The following is a 26,422-nucleotide window of genomic DNA, read 5'->3' as shown; positions in this document are numbered from 1 at the left end:
GTTATTTTATTTAACAAAGGAACATATACCTCAGCATGAATTGCCGGCATTGATTGGATTTGTTTGTTGTCATTCCTCATATACAGCACTAACTGTTAGACTGTAGGCATAGCCAAGTCGACAAAACTATAGTTTGTAACTCTGTCTAGTAGGCTATCCTCATAATAACCAGCATTCAGTTTTTTTGTCAAATATTTGAGCATATAATTGTTGCTCGGTAAATTCTGTGATGTACTTCATTCAACTACTCCTCTAACAGTCTCTCAAAGGCGATTGACTATCTCCTTTTCTTTTTTTGGAAATGCTGCCACCCTGCCAGTGTATACTACTACTACTATACTACCACCACCACCCCAATCATGGCATGTATGAAAAAGGAAACCATCTTCACCATGCAGCCAGTGCTGTGCCACAGTTGGACATAAACATCAAGCACCGGTAAGAGAGAAGTTTGGGGGAGGCAGAATCAATAATGGACATGTTGTCAATGATGTCAGTTTCAAACACCACTCCAAGGAATGCATAGTAGGACCAGTCAATGAGTGAGGTGTGTCGCATCTATCTGTTTGTGTCTTATACAGTCAGCAAATTATTGAAATCAAACACACGCTATGGGCGGCCATGCACCAGCAAAGAAACAGTGTGATGTAAAACAGTTACCCCACCTACAAAACATTAACAACATTGCATGTAACATAGAAAAATATATTTAATTGACCCTGACAAATAAACTAAACCCACAAAAGCTAACCCACCCACCTCCCTAACCCCAACGACTGTCCATAGAAATAGAGAACGCCCAAACGAGTGAAGAACGAACAGGAATTAAAAAAGGGGCAGTGACAGGGACTAACTGGTGGGGCGGGACTGGAGGAGGACACGAATCTGGTCCTCTAAATGGGCGACGCGGTGTCTAAGGCCGCGGCAGTTGCAGCCACAGTGGGGGGGGGGGCACCGGAGATGGCACGGTGGCGGCGGGCAGCCGCCCGGCGGTTGCGCCGTACCGCTGGAGGGCGGTGGCTGGGGCCCGGGGCAATGGAGGAGCCTTCAGTAGCTGCAGCAGCCTCCTCCTCCTCCTCGGCTAGGACCACCAGCCGCCGGTATTCCTGCTGGATTGCCTCCAGCTTCCGGCGCCGTGCCTTGGCGTCCAACTCCTTACGGTTGACTTTCTGAATTGCTGTGTATCAAAAAGAAAAAAACAAGACAATTGTAAAATATAGTCTTAATAAAACAGTAGGACAAGGTAATTATTTATACACATAGTGGCATGGTAGAGTAGCACTATAAAATAAAGCACAGTAGTACATAACATTTTAAATGTCGCCCGTCCTTCTTCCTTCCACCTGTCTTACACTTTTTAGTTGAACAGTGCACCAGGTGCTCTTCTCCATAAAACTTTCAAAGCGGAGTTGAAATCAGATAGATGAGGACATTGGTTACTCAATACTCCGGCTCCTAGTCCTATACCAATTAAAGGGAATTCTAGTCTTCTAGTTCACTCTTCAAACGTCCCCAAGAACTCATACTTACTTACGACATCGGATAGCGGGCGGACTTTGTCCGCCCGCCATCCGACTGCTAAAAAGGGTGGGGGTCCCGTGGGGACAATTAATTAGGATGATGCGCCCGGCACAGTGGCGGGCGCACCCTGTTATTTTAAATTTAAATTCTGGTTGGCTTTGCTGAAAGCAATGCTAAAATGTTGTGCTGCTTTTCCAAGCACAACATGACGGGCCTCGCACGGAGCCTGTCACGTTTTGCTTTGAAAATCGGGGGGGGTACCATAGCATCGGTAGGTACCCTCCATGGGGGCCCCCAAGCATACTCTGCAATGTGTGCATGCCTTTCCGTGGCGGACGGTAATGCCGCCACGCAAAGGCATTCCAAAATGCAGATTATATGGCTGCCGGTGTGGTGAGAGAGACACCACCGCCATATTGAACCCTTTTACGCCTAGACATGTCTGAATATTTTCTACAGGGATGGCGGGAGGTTTGCCCCTGCTGTGACGGCAGTGAATTCCAGCCAGCCCGGCGGGGGCAATACGCCCACCATCCTAATGGGGCCCTAATTCACAACTGTACAGTATACATATACATACAGTACACCTTTGCAGTGAGTGTGCTGTCAAGTTCAACAATAGTTAAAGATTATGAATCTAACTTACCACCGCCTGCCACTGGTGCTGCCACTCCCCCTCCGTTGCTATCTGCAACTGCCGCATCCTCGCCCTCTGCGTCGCCTTCGCTGGCCCCAGCAATGGTGGTCGGTAGTGCGCCTAGAAAACATTACACATTTATTAGGCAACATATACACCTCCCCCCTATTGATCAGTAGCAAGGTTGACAAATGAGTTAATACTAACATAAATCACTAGTACAAATCAGGTAGTAGTAGAGTAGACACTAAGTTATATGATCATTGTAGCATTTGCTTGATTAGCCCTAGCCATGCACATGTGACGTTACCTTTACCTTGCAGCTTCTTAAGACACCTTTGAGCCCACATGACCTGCCTCACACTGCTACTGTCTAGTCTACGCGCTGCGTACAGGCGGTCAACAAACATTAACAAGCCACTTTTTTAGGAAGAACTGGTGTACTACTGTTACTGTTAGTCCATATTGCTTATCCATAGATGCTACACTTTTTGGCACGGCTGAGAAATGCTTGCAAGTTGCAATATACTAACGCACACCATTTCTTTTTTCGCATTACAGACGCAAGATTCGCTTCTACGAACCAGAGCTTCTGAACGATGCACCAACTACCAGTACTAGGTTCTTCTGAGGTGAGGGGTCCCTTCACTCACATCTTCATTTATAAATGTATATAAACTAAATTGCTATGGGATGGTGGTGCTGCCTTCCACCACTTCAGTTATCATGATTTAATTCCCAACTGTATAAGTGTAACAATGTATATTGTTTTAATGTTATTGATTTGCCGGTTGGTGCTGCTAAGAAAACAGTGTACAGACCTTCTCAAATTGAAATAAAAATTTTAAACTTACATAGACTTTTTGGTATTTGGTGTGGAGTGGACTAACTTACACGAGTGAGCAAATTAAAGTAAGGGTGTGCATGTGAATTGCTTCCACGACAGAGGTTGGGTGTGTTAATGTTCTGGGTTGTCTACTTGTTGGTTATCTTGGGGGGAGGGTTCCGAGACCTAATAGGTATGACAAGACAGTACTATAGTCAAGCAGTGGAATTGTGGTGGGTGCGGAATTTCTGATTGAGGTGTGCAAGGAAGGTCCAACCTACCATCACCAACATCCTATTTTCTGGTGCAAATGTATGTGCAAGATCCCTACAACAGTTGTATGTCCTATAGGGTATCATATCAAAATATTAAGAAATCTGGTAGGGCTGTTGCTGTGAATTTTCAAAGCCTAAACATCAACAAGAGTAAAAAGTAGTACAAGACAACGACCCAACGGATTGTACGAGCTACTGGTGAATATGAGTTTTATATTACAACCTTTCACAAAGAGTGGCACTGGCCAACTGGGCAAGACTAGCTACTACAGTACAGACAGACAGACTGATAGTATGTAGTAGTACTCAGTCATCATAGCGGAGGCAGGGATAAGCTTTTTGAAACCGTACAGATCGAAGGATAATTGGTGGTAAAAAAATAGCATTTGGAAACACACTATAGTTCGGGAGAAATGGGGCAGTAAAAGTTATGGAATAAGAAATATTATTAAAAACAAGAAGACTTACTGGGGCCAGCAGAGGAGCCCTCGGCGGTGTCCTCCTGGTGGTGTTCCTGTCCCGCCGACTGCCCAGTCCCTGCCCGTCTGCCCCTGGGTGCTGATGAACAGGAAAGATATAAGAAAGAGACAAACATTGATGGATGGTGTCAACTTAAGCAAATACAATATTTTTCAACAACGGTCAAAAAACACATATGTAAACAATTGCAATAACTACATTGACCGATCTCATCTGGTCAACATGTAATATCGGGGGATTCGCAGTTCGACTACTTAAGTTACTATTTATCAACAGTAATCCATTCTTCCATTCTGATTCCAGAAAACTAAGTTACAAGTAAGCCTAAGTATTAGTACAACGTACCACCCAACCTAGCCCACCTATTCCAGGCATGCCAATTGTACATTAAGTATGCATTTCCACTGTATTCCTCAACAATGTGTATGATCCAATCATGGAGGACACATGAACATGACTACATTTTTTGTATACACCAAATTTTGGTTTGATTGATGCTGATCTGCTACTGCTAAGTAACTGCAAAGCCTACCTCCACTCATTGAACAAACTAGAAAGGTTCTAAAGACTGGCGTACTAGCAGCACGTCACGTAACTGAGTGAGGGGGGCATCACGCATACCACTAACCAATTAGAAGCTCATACAAAGTACCTAAACCTATGTATCAATCCGCCCCTATCTATTAGTGACAGGACAAAGTAAGGAGTGGACGTGAGTCACTGTAGCATTACGTAACTTAATTTCTCTAAAATAAACTCGTAAAGAATCACGCTAAGCAAGCGCAAACGCAAAGCTGCAAACAAGTAAGATTAGTAGTAGCGCAGAAGAGCACCTGTGTCATAATCACAGAAGATTTTTAAACGTTATTAACCTGGAATGTATTGCAAGCAGCAACATTCTAGCTGGTTGGAAGGAAAAAAAGATATTCGCAATATATAACATAGAGCAGAAGAACAGACACAAAGTTGTAATAATTAAATAGGTACTCACCAAGCCCCGGGACCTCCACTCCTAGCAGGTCCAGCAGGTCCTGCTCACGGTCCAGGATGTCGGACCACCGGTGCGTCAGCTGTGCCTGGGTGCGCCGGACCCCAGAGATGCGCGACACTGCCCGGCGCACCTTCCCCCACCGCTGCCGACGCTCCCGGAGGCCGTACCCGGACCCAGGCCTGCCACCTGCTGCCAGGGTTGAGGGGAGGTGGCGCTGCACAAAGAAAATTAGTGCAGCCAACTCCGCCTCCCCAAATAAGGCCCGTGCATGCACCCCTTGTGGGCTGGGCGCCGCCTTCCGCAAGGAAGGCGGTCGCGGCTCTGGCTGTGCCGGCGAACAGCCCTGCCCTTGGACATGGTTCTGGGGACGGGGCGGGAAAGAAAAGGTAAAATAAATAAAGGAGTAAAGGAAATAAATAGCGGGCAATACAAAGAGAAAAAGTAGCTAAAAAACAAAAAAAAAGTACACAAAAACCAAAAATATAGAGGCAGGAAAATAGTTAGAGAAATAATAAGTAATAAAGATCCAAAAAAAGTGGCTATAAACAAAGGATTGAAAAGATTTAGGGATGATTGAAAATCAGGCCCCAGAACCATGCAATAGAGTGGAAAACAAGATGGCCGCGCCCGTTGCGACCACGTGCGCAAGTTCGCGCGATATTTTCTCCCTGAGCAAGCAAAAAGCAACGCGATCAAGTAAAAGCGATCGCGAACAGGAAATATCGACCCCGAACATGCATTGCGCGACCCGGAACAGGAAGTAAACAATGCCAGAGGGCGGGACAAGTGAAAACAAGATGGCCGCGCCCGTGAGCGACCGCATGGGTAAGTTGGCGACCCGCGAACACGCAAAAAATACCGCGAACAGGCGGCAAAAAAACTTCCGCATCTTCGCGATATTTCCGGCGTGTTTGCGGAGATTTTCTGCATTCTCGCGATAATTTGCGGAAGTTAATTCCGCAAATTCCGCCCACCCCTACATAGTATGCGATTATAGCAACATAAAGAAATAGCGAAGCATCAGAGTATTCCGCCACTACGTAGAGGGGATATAGTACACCATAAGTCCAAAGCATTAGCCATAAACAATGTCCAATTGACAGTCTTCACAGGCATTACCTTGTGAGGAAGCGATGTATTGCGTCTTCGGTGGAACTAAACAGGAAATAATCGACGTGCTGCAGAGGGAGGGCATTTCGTGGCAGTGGGGGCAGTAGTATATATTGCATGTATGACTAAAACATTTTTTAAATTGATGCTGTGAAGAAAAAAAATTGCTATCTCTATAAAAAGAATGTAATGTCTTGTAATTCTGTGTACATTTGAGACGTAAAATAGTTCCTCATGGACTACAACCCAAAATCTAGAGGAGGTAAAATGATTAATCAAACAGCCGATTAAATGAGGTGAGACAGTAATGCTACTCCGGTCAGAGTCCATGCATCACTACTGATTATTATTTCAAGAATTAATAGCACAAAACAAATGTCAAATGATTCCGACTAGGCTGGAAGTAAATTTAGGGTGTATTCTTCTGCAAAACAAAAAAAAACTTAAATATACTAAGACATCGGAGATAAAAGCTCAGGATGTGGAGTTATCGCCTGTGCTACTTATGACAGTGTCATAGGAAGCCATACTAGGAAGAGTATTAAAATGCAAAGATATGGGTCCAGTTGAGGTCAAAATTGCAGTTGTGACAGAAAGGCACTGTTTTTTTTTTTAACGTTTTTGAAAAACAAGCTGTAAATTATGACGAGAATATGACTCGCCATTGTGCCGCAAAGATCGCAGGACTCCCAAATTATGTGCTTTGACCAAAGCCATGACGAGAGCTAGACCACAGCAAGGGCCCATGAGACAATTTGAAAACAGCAAATATTGTTACATAACATTTCATTCTTTTCTGTGGTGGAATCTTCAGACAAACCACAGACTCGTTCAGACTTTGAACAAGTTAGTTGTAATAATAGGTACAATATGAGAGCCAAAGATGAGCAATATCCCAGCAGATTTAAATCCAGTGTTTATGGTACTCTCCTGAATGTCTACTCCATTTACATGACTGAGTCACTTACACCAAAAAGACTCAATTAAAGAGCTGCTCAAAAAGACCATAAAGGTGATCATATGTTAGCTATCTTTCTGGGATGAGGTTGGCTTAAAGTTATAAACGCCTTTGAAGGTAATAACCAAAGAGTAAGTTGTGTGCAATTGATTTTGCATTATTGTTCTTTCATCTTTTCAGGTCTAGCATTAGCCCAAATCTTTTTTTTAAAAAAAAAGAATTATTTAAAATAACATATTTAAAATGTACTGTAACTCTACTCAAGCATAAGAACAGATTCAACAAACAGCCTAGTCTTATGGTTTAAAGGGACAACTTCTTCAAGAAGAAGCAGATTGAATGGGAGGATGGTAACGCATATATATCTCAGTTTTACGCAAGCTGACTGCAATTTGAAGGTTTCACCATCAGTTGATCAGAGACCAATTTGTGAGTCATTATAGGGACAAACAGATTATACAAAGGTTATTGGCTATGGGTAACCCTACGTTGGAAAAGATCATTGGGACGCGCTTACTTTCCTGTTTGTGGCACTCTAACTGGACCCTGGCTGATTCTGTGTTCGGGCTGATTCCGGTCACGACGCTGCCGTGAGGGGAACGGCTGTTCAGGTCTTAGCTGATCTGCAAGGCACACCGAGGACTCCATCCCCCAGACGCCCCGGCGCGCACAGTACCACCGTCACGGTAACTGCGCCTGGCGCCCTCTAAAGCAGAAGGGGAACAACGCAGCGCGGGACGCGCTTACTTTCCTGTTTGTGGCACTCTAAATGGACCCTGGCTGATTCTGTGTTCGGGCTGATTCCGGTCACGACGCTGCCGTGAGGGGAACGGCTGTTCAGGTCTTAGCTGATCTGCAAGGCACACCGAGGACTCCATCCCCCAGACGCCCCGGCGCGCACAGTACCACAGTCACGGTAACTGCGCCTGGCGCCCTCTAAAGCAGCAGGGGAACAACGCAGCGCGGGACGCGCTTACTTTCCTGTTTGTGGCACTCTAACTGGACCCTGGCTGATTCTGTGTTCGGGCTGATTCCGGTCACGACGCTGCCGTGAGGGGAACGGCTGTTCGGGTCTTAGCTGATCTGCAAGGCACACCGAGGACTCCATCCCCCAGACGCCCCGGCGCGCACAGTACCACCATCACGGTAACTGCGCCTGGCGCCCTCTAAAGCAGCAGGGGAACAACGCAGCGCGGGACGCGCGCGGGCGTGCCCGGGCGAAGCCCGGGACAAGGGCGGGACCGTCTGTGGCCGTCCGGGGCCGGACGAGGCTGGGCTGGGCCTTCCCGCTAAACGTTGGGATTACCGCACCTGTTTCCATCCAGGTACTGTTACCGATTCGTGTGGTTATCTGCCCAATGTTGTAGATATGGTCTAGGATTGTGCCTAATGGACTTTACCTACGATAATCCTCCCTACTCTTTGTAGGCTTGACAGAGTCTGGGACCTCCTGCCTCGATATTTGACTCCTGCTATCACTTATTCCCCTTTTGCGACTCATTGTCTAATTTTGTGCTAGGGCTCTGTTGTGATTTTATGTAAAGCTTGGCTTAGCAGCAGCAATGTCAACTCGCTCTGGCAAAAGTTTGAGGGGGTATGGGGGGTATGGCAGGCACCATGGACCAGTTTATCACCCGTGTGGCCAACGTCATCGACAAAGAAATTAACATGGCCGAGCGGCGGCTATCTCAAAGCTCGTTTGGTGATAGACGATCTTCGATTGGCCAGTTAGCCAAGATACCCTCCCCGGATCGAACTCCGGACTTGCTCCCTTATGTCCCCCATTCTGTGGACCACCCTCGAGTGGCGGCCTTGAGAGCTAACATGGTAGGGCTTGAAAACCTGACGGCTACGGCACTTAATACCCAAAATCATGTGGTCCCTATCTTAGCAGTAACTAAGTCATCTATTTCTTGTCCACATCCGGCCGACCCCACTACCCTCCAAACATCGCCCCTTACGGCGGCTATCGGGATACAGGCAGAAAGCTATCCTGCCTCTTCAAAGAAGACCAGACCTGTCATCCCCCGGAAAACCAGATTGTCCAAAAATTGTAAGAACAAGAGGTGGGCGGGTGTCAGGAGGGGTAATTCCAATAAAGCAGTGGGGGGGGGGGGCTATTAGTCCAACTCAGGAAGAGAAAGAAGAGGGCACCACTGAGGGGTCTGCAAATTCTGTGCCCAACAATCAGACTGCGGGTAGCGCAGCGACTCTCTCCCTAGATTCTTCCCTCATCAAAAAAATGGAGGATATAATAATCTTTACTCCTTCCAGTATTAGATAAAATTAGAGGGTTAACGGAGCGAGTGGACAAAATGGAGCAGACAACCCTAGATAACTTCTTCTCATTAAAATCATTCATAAAACTGCAGTTAAGGACAAGGGAAGATGGACTGGGGGGGGTTTGGTTGGGAAGGCATTGTCTACCGCTCAACACAGATCAGTCACCACCGCTGACAACTTACCAGTTGGGTTAGAAGTAACAAATCGCAATCTGTACCCCACTGTGCTGGCGGCGGACACTCCCTGTAATCCGGGCCACCCCTTCCCCAAGCCCGTGGAGAAACTTATCACCTCTAAGGTTCCCAATTTTATTCCAGGTAAACAGACGACATGCTCCCTAGCCCCGGGTTATCCAGGCGTTGATAATTCTACCACCATACTTATTTCGCTAGTAGCACATAGTACACTTGAGACCCCAACTTCCAACTCTGTTGAAACTACAAAGGCCAACGTGGTGCAACCAGATGAGGGATCTTCTTGTAGGCGGGATCTTAATATAAATCTTCCCCCTGATTGCCAGCCTTATGTAGTTGTGTTGACTGGGGTACCGGCGCTTAGTCCGGGCAAGAGTGAGCCTTATATTGATCTGTTTAATAAGACTCTATTCTGGCTCAAAGAGAATAGACCCTTGCCCGAGTCTTGGGAGGGCCGGATAATTCATGTACGTAGAGTTGGATGGATTGGCAACAGGAAAAAATCCATCAATGGGGATTGTATTATAGTGAATTTTGAAGACCCAAAGATTGCCAGCTACATATGCAGGGGACCTAGGAAGGAACACAGCCTAGTAGGCAGTACAGACCAAATTGGTACTTACGACCTCAGTTATTTCAATCCTCCATTCCCGCCTGCGAGACAAGCTGGACTTCACACGCGGGAGGGCTGGGACAGTTGTTATTCTCGTGGTTGCATTTCCAAATTCAGTCTATTTAATAATAACCCCACCCAGTCGCAGGGTCGTTATTGGCAAGGTTATTGACAGGCAAGTTGCCTTAGCCAGGAGCGGCATATCGAAGCTTCTGGGGATTCATACACTGATAGCTCTCCTCCTGGAGAGCAACTGGTGAGCCCTCCCACTTTTACCCTCTCCTTCTTACCTGCCCCTAGGGGATACGCACATGCCGAGCTCCAGTCTAGTAGAAATTTGCCTGCTGAAGGCCTTCAAACCCTATATGACGTGGCACCACTTGCTGGCGAAACGGACACTACTATTGACACTATTCCCATTATTAAAGCATTAGATTTAGGGAAGGGAGGGGTCTCTAATACGCCCCTGAAGGTAGCCAGCTGGAACATTGCTGGTCTAGCTCGAAATATTAGCATTCCAGACTGGAATACATTTATTGAAACCTTTGGGATCTGCTTGTTCCAGGAAACTTGGTGCCTGGAACCACAGTACAAGCTGGGTTATACCACCTACTTTGTCCCAGCTGTTCGACCGAAGGAAGGTAAGGGGCACCCATCCGGAGGTTTGTTAATTTGGGTAAGCATTTCCCTGCGGTATTCTATTAAATGTATTACCACTACCTCTCCGGACTTACAGAGACTCTCAGTAAGAGGCCCGTGTGGAGGAGGGGCTTTCGAAATATTTAATATTTATGTTAGAGGCACTAGGGGTGGTTTACCTATTCTTTCCCCGTCGGGCATTGATGAGGAACTTAAGAGTTGTGGTCCAGACTCCCTTGTTTTACTAGCCGGGGATTTTAACTGCACATTCGAACCTCTTGCAGTGGACGATGTGCTAGGCTACAGCGACGACGATGCAAGGAGAGGCATTCCGCCGTTGTCAATCGCTCCAATTAAAAGATGGACACAAAATGCAATTGACCTCAATGCCCTTTGTCTGGAGCATGGCCTTAGAGCCACCAATGGCAGATCCAAGTCAGACCAAATGGGGGCACATACATTCAATAGAATAGGCCATTCCTCCAGGATTGACTACATTATGTTGAACTTTCGCTTGTGGTCTTTCCTGGTGGATATGGAGGTCCGTCCATCCATCGACAGTGACCATAACTCTCTATCTCTATCTCTGTCCCCCTTGTGGAAGGGTAGCTCCCCCCCCTCAATCCCCCATGTGTGGAAATCAACACACGAAGTATGCCCCTCTAACTGTGGCAGGCGCCTGAAATGGAAGAATTTTAGCGGTAACGAGGCCAAGATGCGGGAGGCACAATCTATAATGGCTAATATTCTACCTCGCTTAGATTCCCCCTCTACCAGTGCGCAGGAAGTATCCGTAGTTTTTGTACAAACTACAAAGGCCATAGGCGAGTTATTTTTAGTCAAGAACGCGGGAATGGGGGTTAACACGAGAGATGGCAGGAAGGGTCCACCGGGGTGGTTCTCAGGTGCATGCCGAGCGGCAAAATGGGAACTGCTAAAGGCAGTAAAATCTAAGAATAGAGCCCTGGTTTGTGCCGCAAGGGGTAATTATAGGAGGGCCCTAATAAAAGCAAAGGCAGAATGGGAAGACCAGTTCTGGTGTGACCTAAAGGCCGCAAGCTTGAGGAAGGATGCAAAGGGTTTTTGGGACCTTTTGAGATCTAGGGAGAAACCTGTGGAAACAAAGATTACATGTAACGTACCTGAGAGCGCGTGGGTTGACCACTTCTCCCAACTTTATTCTATGGCTCAGGAAGAGGGGGATAGTTTGAGTGCACGGTATCCGCATGTCTCTTCCCAGTCTAAGGACGTGCTCCTGTTCACATCTAAGGAAGTGGTGGGGGCGATAAATAGTCTTGTGCCCAATAAAGCAGCAGGTCCGGATGGTATTCCCGGAGACTTGCTTCGCACAACTCCGGAAGCCTGGGGAAAACTTATCTCTGCCCTATTAAATTCCAGCTTTGAAGGGGCAATTTTCCCGACTTCATGGAAGGGCGCTGAGGTCGTTCGGATTTTTAAGAAAGGTTGTCGGAACGACCCAGCCAACTACCGCCCAATAAGTCTCCTGGATACCTCACAAAAGGTGGCCGGAAAGGTGGTCTTTTTTTTTTTTTTCTTTTGAAAACCTTTATTGACAGTTCAATAAGAACAAGTATGGGCCTACAACCCCCCAGGGCCGGCCGCTAAGCAATCAGAGCAATAACGACAAGTATAAACACAGGCAGCACTTCGGGGAGCAAAATCGTACAGCTAATACTGTGAACAGCGTAAGTAGGGCACCAGGAGAAAGAGGTTTTCATTTTATGATGAAACAAGGCAGAAGGATCAGGTGACAAGCAATTTTAAAACAACTATCACGGATATGCAGAGTAATGAACGTTAGCGATTTACAGCAATCTAGTCGGTCAATGGCGCAAACACAAGAACATCAGGATGGGGAAAAACATAGTATACAGTTGCGCCCGCAGTCCCCCGCCAGAACTCCCCAAGAACACCCCGGAAGTTGTGAACACGTGGAACGGCAACGAGGCATAGCAAAAGGAGGTGTATCACGCTGATCCCAGAAAAAGAAAAACAAAAAGAATCAGAGAAGAAAAAGGAGGCCATGGAAAAAAGATGAAAGAATACAGAATCCCCTCCCCCAACCCCCACCCTGCACCTCTGCAGATGAGTACGGCCCCCCCCCCAGCAGTGTGCCTGTCGCCCTGGAACCAGACCCGAAATGTAGGAGAATAGGGAAAAAGAAGTAGGAAAGGACCCCCACCAGACGGGGGGGTAGAGAAATTATTTATAGACTGGAGGAGGGCCTTCATAACAGACCCCCGGCTTCTCCCTCCCGCACGGTAAGGTTCCCCTAAAGTGAACAAGGAACAGCACAAAAACAATCTTCTCAAACCACGATGGGGAGCATTATGCACCTATTGTGCCAGTGGCCATGTCAGGAGAGCACACCACCCCAAGCCCGCCCGTCCACTAGGCGACCACCCCCGAGGGGCCAGCCTCATCCCTGACCACTCTGTGGAATTCTGCCCATGCCAACCCCTCGACCCAGCACCATACCCAATGTTCCTAGGCAGAGGAATGTCCAACAACGACAGAGAAGCGACACACACAGGTGGGGTGGAAGTCTCTGAGCAGCAACACAGTCCGCCGCGTGAGGAAAGAGGCTTCCCAGTGCTGCCTTAGGATCTGCACTGCACGCAGGGGTTCAGGAAGGCAGAAGCAGCCAAAGCAGACATTAGTTGCTGGAGTTGTCTCTGGGTCGCAGGAGGGCATGCACGGGACGAGGCCACCACATCCCACTCAGGTCCAACGCCTCCGGGACAGATCAAGCCCTCAGAAGGTCGAACACACTGTAGCATACTGGCCGGGGCGTCCAGTCGTGTACTAACCTCAGGGGTGGCCGCCACACCGTCCTCCTGCGCGCAGTGTGGGTAGACTCTGTGTTCGTGCGGACAGGCGGGCCGCCACTGCCCCAACTCCGACGCCACACCGTCGAGCTTACTCCCCAAGATCATGAAACCATGAATCAAGGAGGAGTGAAGAGTACCGAGAGCCTCGAGGAGGTCGCCGTACCCCAGCTCAGCTCTCTGTGATCTCGCCGCCACACTCCCAAAAATCGTACGCTCACAGGCCCGCTGCGGCCCAGCGGACAGGATGGTAGGCTTCATCGACCCAAGATGGCCGCCAAGTATGCCCGACCCTCACCGGGGCCGGGACCCCGGGACAAGCGTCGCGATGTCCACGTCGCGGGTGACCGGGTTCCGGGGGCAGGCAAAAAACTATCCGTGATCACGGGCAACAGTCGTCCCCACCACGGACCAGCTCCCGTAGAAATCCGGGGGCGGCCCGCAATGATCGGGGCAGGATACGGACGGCGGCCGGGCAGCTCACCAGCAAGACAGGGGCAGTCACCGGAGGATCTAAGATTTGCACCCCCGGTCATGCACTCGGTCAGCTACACTGGGCAGTAGAAGTGACCACGCCGAAATGTAGGCCGAGTTTGGCACCGATCCGGTGGGCCGACTCCACCCAGTCACCACCGGCCGCTGTTGTCGCACTGCCACCCGGCCACGGCGTCCACTCGATGTCCCGGCTCCAGGGCCGCACAGGCCGCAAAGTTCAGATGCAGTTTTCTCCGGCGATAGCACGGCTAGAAACCTCGGAGTCACACAGTCGGGAGCCCCTCTCCTTCAGAAACACGACCACGTAGCACAGGTTGAGGATCTCAGGCAGGATATCCGTGCGGGATGCGGAGGTTCACGGAGCCGGGAGTCTACGCTGCCGTCCCGGTCGCCATCTTGGCTCCTCCTATCGGAAAGGTGGTCTTGACCAGGATATTGCAGTCGGTAGTGGAAAAGGGCATTCTCTCAGACTTTCAGGCTGGCTTCAGATTAGGCACGGGGACAATAGAGCAATTCTTTCGACTTATGATGCTTTACTGGAAGGTTGTTCTACAGGCCAAGGGCAGTCTGTATCTTGCTTTTATAGATTTACGGACTGCCTTTGACCTAGTTCCCCGTAGCCAACTTTGGAGAGTACTCGATGAACAGGGCATTCCACCTTACTTGCTAAACCTGTTGATAAATCTCCATGCCGACAATTTTGCACAGATCAGGTGGGGTAATCAGGGGCAAAAAACAGCATGCATAGCTGTAAATAGAGGGGTACGCCAGGGATGTGTCCTTGCTCCCACCTTGTTCTCTCTGTATGTCAATGGAGTGGTGGAGCACCTGCTTCAACATCCTGCAGATGCACCATCCCTGGCAGGCAGGCAGGCAGGCTTAACCCCCCGAAAAAGCCGGCTAAACCACCGTCTCTAGATTCTGTTCCCCTAGAAAGAGTCTCAGAGTTCGACTACCTTGGTATTCGGCTCTGCGATTCTATGAGCTGGAATTGCCACCTCCAAAAGATGCTGCTGACTCACAAGCGGGTGGTGGGTGCCCTGCTTAAGGAACATCGTGCCTCATCCCTGAAACCCATCGCTGCAGTTTTAGACAGATATAGGGCAAGGTGGGTTAGTGCTGCTCTATATGGGGCCGAACTATGGGGGTTCCATAAGGTAGATCACTTATCCCGCTCGGAAAGCAAATTCCTTAAAGATCTAATGGGGCTCCCCTATAGCACCCCAACCCTCCTACTGCTTCTAGATACGGGCACTCGGTCTTTTAGCGACCAGGCTAGGCTCCGCCCTCTTCTTTTATGGGCGAGAATATGGAGAACACCAGAACTATCCAGCTACGCGGATGGCCTAACCGATGTTTTGGGGTCATCAGCCTGGGCCAAGATTCCCTGGCTGAGGGAAGTCAAGCGTCTTCTCTTCAGCCTCGGCCTCAGCGAAGACTGGAATAACAGAACTGCACCTCCTAAGCCAGAGTTGAAAAAGATTTAATAGAGCTGGGTAGCTGGCACCAGAAGTAGCAATGCCAATCTGTGTAGGTCCTCTATGGATTTTCTCCTGATTAAGGAAGTGCATTACTGTGAACCTTACCTGGATGTCATTTCAAACCGTAAGGACAGGGCATTATATTTCCAATTCAGAGTAGGTTTACTCCCTGTCGGAGAACTGACCTCCAGGTGGAAGGTTCCAATTCAGACAATCTCTTCTTGCCCTTTCTGCGAAAAAAGGTCCGAGTCTGTCCCCCATTTTTTGTTTGAATGCCCGGCCTATGCAGCCCCCCGGAGCAGATGGCTCAAGCCTCTTTGTAGAGAACTTGGAACTAGACTCCACGCTGAGGCCCTGCGAATATTAAAAAATGACCCACGGCCCCTCTTTGCTTGTGGTCTAGCCAAGTTCCTAGGTTGGGCTAGGCGCATCAGATCAGCTAGGCTTTTGTATCTTGTTTAATTTGTCTTTTTATTCAAAAATACTTTGGTTTTTACTTAATTTATTGGCACCAGTAGCAGTCCCGAAATGTTTGTTTACCTCTCCATGCACTGGTTCCTTTTTACTATTTTATTGTGTATTATTGTATTTCTGCTTTTTAAGATATTTTTATATCGAAATAAAGCCTTCTTGACTGACTGGAAAAGATCATTAAGACAACCAAGAGTATTGAGAATTCTCACGTCTCATTAAAGGAGCTAGATGTCAAACAGATTGAAAGTGTTAGTGTGGTTGGGGTAGGTAAGTCCCGACAGAAGTCTGGACGCAACATTAGTTCTGCAGGTTCAAACCTAAGATAGAGAATGTGGGTTCAAACAATGGGAACATTGGTTTCTGGTGTGATAACGCTTCGCACCCTACAGGGGGAAAAAGGCCTGCAGGTAATGTTATATGCAACTACTGAAAACAGTTGGCTATTTTGCCAAGGTCTGTATGAAAAAGACGACTCATAGAAAACCTGTGACATGCGTGATGGAGTCAGAGGATGAATCAGACACTGAGGTTATCTCTGTGGTCGGGGATAAAAAGGGGTGTACTCAAGGTGGTGGAGAGTCCAATAATGAACCAGCTGTGGGTGATCCTTTGTGTTGTGTAGCCCCTATAGCAGAAGTGAATGTAGGTGATAAAGTTCTCAATCTATTTCTTAGATTTGGGTCCCAGGATCACCATACTTTTGCAACAGATGTTTGTGGAGATGTGGGGTGATAGACAGTTGTTGTCACCTACCTGTTCTCCTGTTTCTTATGAAGGTCACAGGATTGAACTATTGGGTTACATAGAGGAAGAGATGATGTTCAAGGGAAGGCAGATCAGGGGCACGTTTTAGTTCAAGGGAAGGACAATCAGGGGCAAGATTTATGGGTGGTCAAGGGCCTTAATATACCGGAGAGGTTTCACCAAGGTTTGTTAGGTATGGTATTAAGGACAGATGCCAGAGAGCAAGTCTTGGTGGTTGACTGTGGTGATGAGGGGCAGAAGTGGAAGGGAAGTTTTCCCTCTGTTTTTAGTGATGGTTTAGGCAACATTCGGGGCTTAAAACACAAGATCATAAAGGAAGGGGTTGTCCCAATCAAGCATAAACTCAGAAGGGTGCCTTTTAGTGTAGGAGAAGATCTTGCAAAAGAGCTGAAGAGCTTGTGTGACAAGGGAATCATAGAGCCTACGGAATTATCTTAGTGGCTTTCACCTCTTGTTGTGGCTCGCAAGAGATGTGGGCAGCTACGTGTATCTGTGGATTTGAGGTTACCCAATTAAGAAATCTGGGTGGACTCACACTTCTTGCCAAAAATTAATGATTTGTTTGCCTGCATTAGAGAGGCCAAGTTTTTTTGTAAACTTGATTTGGCCAGTGCCTACCATCAGCAGGAGTTGCATCCGGACTCACGTCATTTGACTGGTTTCATATCACCACTTGGTAACTTTCAATACCGACGTACGCCTTTTGGCTTAGCATCTGCGACCTCGGTTTTTCAGACAGTGATGCACAATTTACTTAAAGATGTGGATGGTGTCTTAGTGTTCCAGGATGACATGCTGATTTTTGCCAAGAATGCTAAGTCCCATAAAGACATTTTACGTAGTGTGCCCAGTGTTTTTGAGAAGGGTAGACCTTAAGACAGAGAAATGTATGTTTTTCTGCAATGAGGTGGAATACCTTGGTCACATGATCTCATAGGAGGGGATCAGACCTAGACCCGGTCTCGTGGAAGCCATTGTGAATGCTCTTCCCCCATCGATAAAACTGGTGTTAAGTTTCTGCTGGGCTTATGAGAGTATTACTTTTGGTTCATCCCTGAGTTTGCCACCAAGGTGCGCCCTATTCGCAATTTACTTAGGAAGGGTGTCACATTTGTGTGGTGTGAGGATTGCGCTGCTGCCTTTGATCAGGTTAAATCTAAGTAGGGAAAGATCAAGGCTCTCAAGCCTTTTTATCCAGGTTTTCTGTGCTGCTTAATGGTTGACGCCAGCCAGATGGGGCTGAAAGCTATTTCGATGCAAAGTGTTGGAGATGGAGGACACTGTGGCTTTTCCATCCAGAATGTTGAAGGATGCAGAGTTCCAGTCCTCAGTTATTGAGAAGGAATTATTGGCACGTTTGTAGGCCATAGAGAAAGTTTGACCATAAGTATGGGGAAGGCGTTTCAAGTGACAAACAGATCACAAGCCCTTAGTCACTATTCTGGGTAGTGGAGTAAGCAAATGTGAGGATGGTCACCAAGTTGTTACAGTATCAGTTTGATGTGACCCACATTTCAGGAGGCAAAAATTGGACAGCAACTTCCTTTGCCTTTTCCCACACAAAGACGTTGATCATGAGGATAATAACATTTAATGATCTGTTTGATAAAGAGTGTCAGGATTGGCAGGTAACGCTTTGGAAATTAGTGAATTGAACATAGGTTCTGAAGAGGAGTGGATGGGTGCACTGAGGAGTGACTCGTTACAGCACGTGTGTGAACTGGTGAGGAAGGGTTGGCCCAGAGAAAAGGGTTTATCTTATTTATTGCAGCTTTACTGTAAGGTTGAGAGTGAAATCTCTAACGAAGGCGGTATGCTTTTATAGTCTGATAAGCTCATTCCTCTCCATTTAGTCAGGAATATTATCATCAGGAAGGCCCATGACAGACACTTGTGGGCGGCCCTCACCAAGCATCATATCCGGGAGACCTTTTGTTGTCCGAGTATGGATGCGGAGATTGATGAGGAGGTGGGGAATAGTGTGTGTGTGAATGTGTGCGTGTGTGGAGCGGCTGATAAAAGTCTCAAATTAGTAAAGCCCTACTCTCATGCCTATCCAGTATCCATCTTGTCTGTGGGTCAAGCTGGGCATTGACATCATGGGGCCCTATGACTCTTTGCCTAGTGGGTCCAGGTACATTTAGTACTTATGGACTATGTGTCAAAATAGCGAGTGATCAAGATGGTCAGGGAACCAACTGCATTAAATGTTGTGGATTTTTTTGAGGGAAGTCTGTATGAGAGAAGGTTTCCCGGAGGTTCTTGTTTCAGATAATGGAACTTAGTTCGTAAGTAAAGAATTGAAGGTTTTCCTTGCTTCATGTGGGATAAAGCATTTGAGAAGTTCTTCATACCGCCCACCAGAAATAAATGGTCTTGTGGACAGAATGAACTGTGTGGGGGTGAGTGTACTAAATTGACCAAATCTGGGAACCATGATATTACCAAATGTTTGAGCAGCATGATATGGTTCTACACAACTATACCACATTCTTCCACCAAAGTTTCACTTTACAAACATTTGAGAGGAAGAAGCGCGAACACAAGTTTTAGACCTGGTTGGATGAGCAAATGGCTCAAATCAGACTCTCATGTAAAACAACTTATGGTTATTGTAAAGGAGAACATGTCTCAGACACAGGAAAAACAGAAACTTTGGTATGATACTAAAGGAGGTGCTAAAATGGTTCTTGGGCAGTAAGATGCCTAATTATTTAATTTACAGGCATCACTTATTTTCCTGTGACTGCCCGAATCACCGGGTCTTTTATTGACTAGTCTTCACTTTACAGTAAAGGTGGTGAAAGAGTCTTCTTGGGGAGATAATGCACTGTCAAACCTCCAGCAACTTAGTTTGTGGTCAAATAGCAGCACATAGTGTGAAACATTACGTTACATAAAAAAAGCAAGGGACAGTAGGCTCTGGAGGAGTCCCCCAGGCCCAGCCCATGGGTAACTCATGCAGGGGAAGGCTTAGTCTCAGGCACTAATAAGGGCATAGTTCACTTCCTCAAGCTTTCATTGATAATCTTTTCACCGATAAGGCGCAGTCAACTGCAGTATTCAGAAACAAACTTTGTGAGCAAAAGCCCAAAGAAACGGGGGGCGGAGCTTGCCGGCGGCGATGGCGGACGCGTGAGAGCGGTGCTCCTCGCCTTAGCCCTCACAAGATCCGTCTAAATATCCTGATCAGCGGAGCCGCTTAGCAGAGGAGACGGGGGAATCCTTCCTCCACCGAGCGGTGCTGCCTGCGAGGCCCCTTCGGGTGGCGGAGGAGCCGTACAGGGCGGCGCGGAGACTGGAGACGCGACTGTCGGACTGGGCCGTGATCCCCGGCCTGCCCTAGGGAGCTCACCGGCGTGCGTGCCGCGACGTGCGGCGAAGGCGGAGAAAGTTGCCCCGCTCTGCCGGACTCGGCTGCGGACACCACGCGGGACAGAGAAATCGAGGAGCGGCCGGCTCCGGAGGACGGTGCTGACCCCGGCGACCCGGTGCACCGAGGTGTTCCTGGCAGCGGGCGAGCCTGGGTTGCGGGTGTTCTGCGGCTGGCGGCTCAGGCCGGGCGGCGTGGCAGAGCCGTACTGGACGTCCTAGGGACGCTGCCTGAGGCCTGGCCCCCTGAGTCGGGGGGCTGCGTGGAGACATCGCCCCTGATCAGAACTAGCGTTGGGCCCTAACGAGTGTGGCCGGGGGCCCCTGGGCCCTTGAGGTGGGGGTGCAGCCCCGGGCGCCTCCTTGAGTGGCGGTTGGCGCGCCCCCGCGCTTGGATCTTTGTGGATTGCGCTTTGGGACCGGTGGAGGCAGAGTCGTGTGCGGACCATAGAGGAGCGGCGGTGGGGGCCCCCCTGGTGATACTTGGTGGTTGGTCGCGTGGACGCCCTGGAGGGCACAGATTGCCCAGCCTAGCCCTTGAGAACTGCCCCCTGCCCGGATCGGTGGTGGGATCATGGCCTGCGGGCTGGGAGGACTCGCCTGGGCGTTGCGGAAAGGATCGGACTGGGCGCTGAGCGGCGAGCCGGGGACCGGTGCATTCTCCGGCGTTGGGGGCCCTGATGCACAGCGGCCCCGCCTGTTGCAGGCGACTCTCCTGACAGCGCTGGAGGGGGCACAGTGGTGAGACCCATTTGCTGTATCGCTGAGGCGGCGCTCCGGGGGCCCTCCGGACTGAAGCTTGGACCTGCCTGGGTGGACCCGGCCTCGGGGTGCTCCGGACACAGACCGCCGCCATGGGTAAGGGCGATAAAACGCAACCTAAACTATCCTTTGACGCACGCAGAGCGAAGGGGCCTAGCGCGGAGGGGCCGGAGGCGGCTGCTGATGGCTCTGCCTCGGGGAGCTCCACGGGAGCGGACCTCAGAGAAATGCTGGTGGCGATGGAGAAGGGTCTACAGGGCAGTCTGACGGCGATTGACGCCAAGCTGGACGCGCTCACTTACCGCATGGACCCCATGTCGGAGCGGGTGGGCAAGAACTCGGAACGGCTGGACATGGCTGAAAAGAGAGTCTCGCAAGTTGAGGACGCGCAAACGGAGTGTGACGCGGATCGGAAGCAGTTCAGCAGACTGCTCCAAGTCATCCAGGATAAGGCAGAAGATTTGGAGGCCCGCTCGAGGAGATCGAACATCCGCATCACGGGAGTGGCGGAGACGACGCAAACCGGGAGGATGGAACTCTTCGTGGAAAAACTCTTGCGCACTCTGTTGGGGGAGGACGTGTTCTCTCCCATGTTCGTGGTCGAAAGAGCCCACCGTTCGCTGGGGCCTCGCCCAAAAACGGGAGCGCCAGCGAGACCCATAATCGCAAAGCTGCTGAATTACAGGGATCGGGATGCGGCCCTGCGGGTAGCCAGGGAAAAGGGCAAGCTCCAATTTGAAGGTATGGACATATCCATTTTTCCTGACTTCACGGCTAAAGTTCATGAAGAACGAAGGCAATTTGCACCATACAAAAAACAACTCCGCGACCTCGGACTGGACTATGCGATGCTATACCCTGCGAGACTTCGGATTAACAGGCAGGGTCGCTCCCACTTTTTCTCCGACCCGAAGGAGCTCAAGAGATCCTTGAAGGACTGGTCCAAGGAGCGGCGGAGCAGTCCGCGGGGCCAAAATGACACTCCTGGGGAGGCCTCCCATCTAGAGGAGCAGGACTAGCCCACTGTGGGAGGTTGGGCTCGGCGGGCGACTGAACTGGCTGGGTTTGCTTGTTGGGCAGGGGGTGTTCGTGGCCCTGGCGGAGGAGGGGGCACTTGGAGCTACATGTCCGGCTGCGACAGGTGCGGCTACACATGAGGACTGCGCTGCTGCCTCCTGGTGAGACCTTTCTGATACATTGAGCATGTATGCATTCTGTGGGCCCTGCTGAATAGCACTCGCCGGGGAAGGTACCTTGAGCTTGCCTGGCAGCTGGCCTGCTTGGCCCGGCCCCGCCCCCTTGGGTTGGTTAAAGACATTTGCTTACCTTGCCCGGAACTGAGTTTGCCCGGGTGGGTGTGGGCTGCTGGCGCAGGCTCCCTGGGGGCATCGGAATTGTTCTGCAGGGCATAAGGCCTGGTTCCCCATGGGTGTGGATGGGATTCCCCCTAGACCTACTGGAGGTGGAAGCGGGGCGGCTCGCGCAGGGTGTTATACGGGGGCAGGGCGGGGAGGGCACGTCATTACCCTGAGGTGCAGCCTGGTTGAGAGTGTTTTGTGCCTGGTAGTCTCTGCCCTTACGCTGCTGCCTTACGAGGTCCCTGTGGGGACTGGTTTGGGGAATGTTCACGAGGTATGTGTGTGGTTATGAGGGGTGGGGTCGGGGTCCTGTCTGGCCAGGTTGGGGGAGGTCGGCTGTGGGAGGGGGGGAGTGACTTTGGTGGGAGGTTTGGCGCTGGGGTGTGGGTGGGCGCGCGACGCACTGAGTGGTCTGTGTTTTGCTTTATCTCTGTCGTACTGGACGTGGATGCCTGGTGCCTACCAGTGGGTGGCACTCTACGTAGAAACTCTCCTGGTGGTATTTATGGCGTGTTGTTGCAGTGATGGCAGACCCTAGCGTTGCGAATGGTGACAGCAGTACTAGTACTCTGAGAGCAATGACGTGGAATGTCAGGGGGCTGAATGACTTTCGTAAACTTAGGAAAGTACTAAATTATCTCCGCAGGCACCACATCGACCTAGCGCTACTACAGGAAACACATCTTCCCCTTGGGAGTAAAATGCTCTCTGCACGGGGCTTGGCGGGCACCAGCGCGGCGGCTGGCTTCACTACACACTCCCGCGGGATGGTCACCTGAGTAAACCCGAGATCCAATTTGAAACTGTCGGTGCTGGAGGCTGATCCGAACGGGCGCTATTTAATCGCTAGATGCGTAGGGAAGGGCCACGACCTGGTGGTGGTTAACGTTTATGGCCCTAATTATGACAATCCAGAGTTCTACGCCGCGTTGGCTGCACATTGTAGACAATGCGAACACGCGAGAATGGTGTGGGGGGGTGATTTCAATTTCACATTCAACCCGACTGTGGACCGCTCTTCGGGGTCGTCGAGACGCCCGGCGGCTGCTGCCTTACGTATGCAGGCGGAACTGACTAGACTCGATTTGGTTGACACCTGGCAGCACGGGCATCCGGGGAAAGGGGGATATACGCACTACTCTGCGTTCCATGACGTGCACACTAGAATTGACTACTGGCTGGTGTCGCGGCCCCTTCTGGCGGTGGTTAAGGGATGCGTAGTCCTCCCGCGTACACTTTCGGACCACTCCCCTCTTCTGCTGATACTGAATGCCCCGGCCAGGCGGATCCCGCCATTCACCTGGCGGCTGCCGCCCCACTCGCTGCTGGACGAGGTCTTCAGGGGCGAGTTGGCGGACGACATACAATCCTTCTTTGATAAGAATTTGGGCTCCGTACAGAGTTTTCACACGGTGTGGGACTCGTTCAAAGCTTACATACGTGGCATGGCTATGGCCAAACACTCCAGCGTCCTTAAGTCCATCCGCCAGCGTCTGCAGACCATAGAGACGCAATTAGCGCAGCTAGAAAAGCAGCTACAGCGGTCTCCGGATGACGGGGTTGAAGCTAGGATTTGCGCGTTGGTTGCGGAATGCAATAGTGAAGCGGACAGGGAGGTGCAGCACATGGGCAAGTATGCTACTGCCCGTACGTATGGGGAGGGTGAACGCCCGGGCTCCTTGCTGGCAAAGATATTGCGTAATAGCAGACAGCCCCTGGTAATAGACGAGCTGGTCACCTCCGCAGGCACAGTGATCACTGACGAAGAGGAGATTGTGGCTGAATTCAGAGATTACTATGCCGGGCTCTACTCATCTAAGTCCGCGCATATGGAGGAGGAAATAGACGACTACCTCAGTTACATCAAAATGCCCTTCTTGTCCAACTCACAGAGGGAATTTTTGATGCTGCCCATACAACAGGATGAGATTCTGGAGGCACTGGAGGGTATGAGATCGGGTAGCGCCCCAGGTGCTGATGGGCTGACGGTAGCCTTTTACAAGGCCTTCAAGGATGTGCTCCTCCCGCACCCGATTACGCTATTTGATGATATAAGCCAGGAGGGTTGTATGCCGGATACCATGAGAGAAGCTTTACTTGTCACCATCCTGAAACCTGGGAGACCCCCTAACCTGTGCGGATCCTACCGACCGCTCTCACTGATCAATGTGGACGCCAAGTTGTATGCTAAGGTTTTGGCCACGCGCTTGGCGCTGCTGGTGCCGGAACTTGTGGCCCCGGAGCAGCGGGTTTTATCCCGGCCAGAAATCTCACATATAACATCCGAACGGTGTTGGGAACCATGCAGCATGTGCGCCCAGAGTGCAAGGCCTTGGCACTTTTTTCTGGACATGGAAAAGACATTCGACTCTGTAGAGTGGCCATATATGGTGCGTGTACTTCGTAAGTTCGGGCTAGGTGAGCCCTTTCTGCAGATGCTTGGAGCATTGTATTACCGTCCCACTGCCAGGCTGAGAATTGGAGACCGGGTCACGGGCGCCTTTGACATAGGCAGGGGCACAAGGCAGGGCTGCCCCCTTTCCCCCCTCTTATATGCCCTGGTGGCGGAACCCTTGGCGTGCGCAATTAGGGAATATCATAGATACGAGGGCATCAACTTTCCCACCTATAAGATAGGCATTTCGACCTATGCAGACGATACGCTGCTGTATGTGAGGGACCCGGAGGAGAACCTCACTTCCATCCTGAGAGAGGTGGTCAGGTTTGGGGCCTTGTCTGGCCTTAAGGTGAACTGGAACAAGTCGTTGGCGTTCCCGCTGACGCCGGTCACTTCGCCGTTCCAGATGGAATATCCACTGCAGTGGACGACAGATTCGGTCCGGTACTTGGGGATTCAGCTCCACGGGGACCCGGAGGTGCTCCTCCGGGAAAATTATGGAGTGGCAGCCACCAAGTTAGTCGAGGATGTAGAGACGTGGAATCGGCTCCCTCTGACTTTGCTGGGCAGAATAGCCATCATGAAAATGGTGGTCTTGCCGAGGTTTCTGTTCCTGTTCAATAATATCCCTGTCGTGCTGTCCAAGGCCTTTTTCAAGCAGCTGACCCAAACGCTGATTAAGCTGGCCTGGGGCGGTAAGCAGCCCAGGGTCAGGTGGAAGGTGTTAACACTACCGTACGAGATGGGGGGACTGGGAGCCCCGGACATGGAAAGGTATTACAGAGTCGCACAGGCGGCGCACCTGCACACGTGGATACACGCCGGCCCGGGGGTACCCCACGTGATCCTCGAGCACTTGTTTGTGGACCCGCTTCCCCTACCGGCGACCGTCTTTCGGCCGGTGGATCGCAGTGTAGGAAGCTTAGACTCTCTTAAGGCCACGAATCATGCTTGGCAGGCGTTGGCGAAGGCCCAGGACTGTGCAATATTGTATTCCCCGCTGCTGCCGGTGGAGTGGGCGGTGTGGCTCCCCCCGCTGAGAGAGAAGGGAGTGCTGCGGGCGCTGAGCACGTTGGGCATTCTTAGGATGGAGGGTTTGTTCATTGATGGAGTGGCCAAGACGTGAGAACAGATTGGATCGGCGCAGCCGGCTCCCACGCTCCTACAGCGCTTTCAGTTCCATAGGGTGCGCAGTACACTCTCGGTCCTGCTGGGGCCGGGTATGGCAGAGCCCCCGGAAGTCCCGGAACTCACTTATGTTATAAAAACTGCGGCGTCATCCAAACTGGTCACGACACTCAAAAGATTGGGGGATCAGCATGCGGCGCGCCAGTGTACTACAGCGAGGCATGATTGGCAGACGGATCTTCACATGGAGATCACAGATGAGATGTGGAAATACTGCTGCACCAGCACTAAGAAGGTGTCACTAAATGGCCGACACAGATTGGTGCACTTTAAATTCTTGCAACGTGTATATTATACCCCGGAGAGATTACATAGATATGGGCTACGCCAAACAGCGGAGTGTGAGCGCTGTCACTTCCTCGTGGCGGACTTCATACACATGGCCTGGTACTGCCCGGGGATTGCTAAGTTCTGGGCAGAGGTTTTCCGAGAGCTGAGTCAGATTTTGGAGATGGAGATTCTCCCTAGCCCATCTTTGGCGCTGCTGGGGTACTCCAGGCCCCTCCCGCAGGCGCTGCGCCGCTTGGCGGATATGGCACTGTTGATAGCCAGGAGAGTTGTGGCGATCTGCTGGATGAGAGGGCCACTGCCCACTAAAAAACGGTGGGCCAGCGACATGCTGTACTGCAGCACGCAGGCGGAGATATACAGCGAACTGTTACCATCGAAAAGCCGTCCCAAGAATTTCTGGGGGTTGTACAGAACGTTTTGGGCATCCGGGGACCCCGAGACGGCTAGCCAGGGGGGGGGCAC

Source organism: Triturus cristatus, chromosome 4_1 (genome assembly GCF_964204655.1).
Source record: "Triturus cristatus chromosome 4_1, aTriCri1.1, whole genome shotgun sequence".
Taxonomy (NCBI): Eukaryota; Metazoa; Chordata; class Amphibia; order Caudata; family Salamandridae; genus Triturus; species Triturus cristatus.
This window is presented reverse-complemented; position numbering follows the sequence as displayed.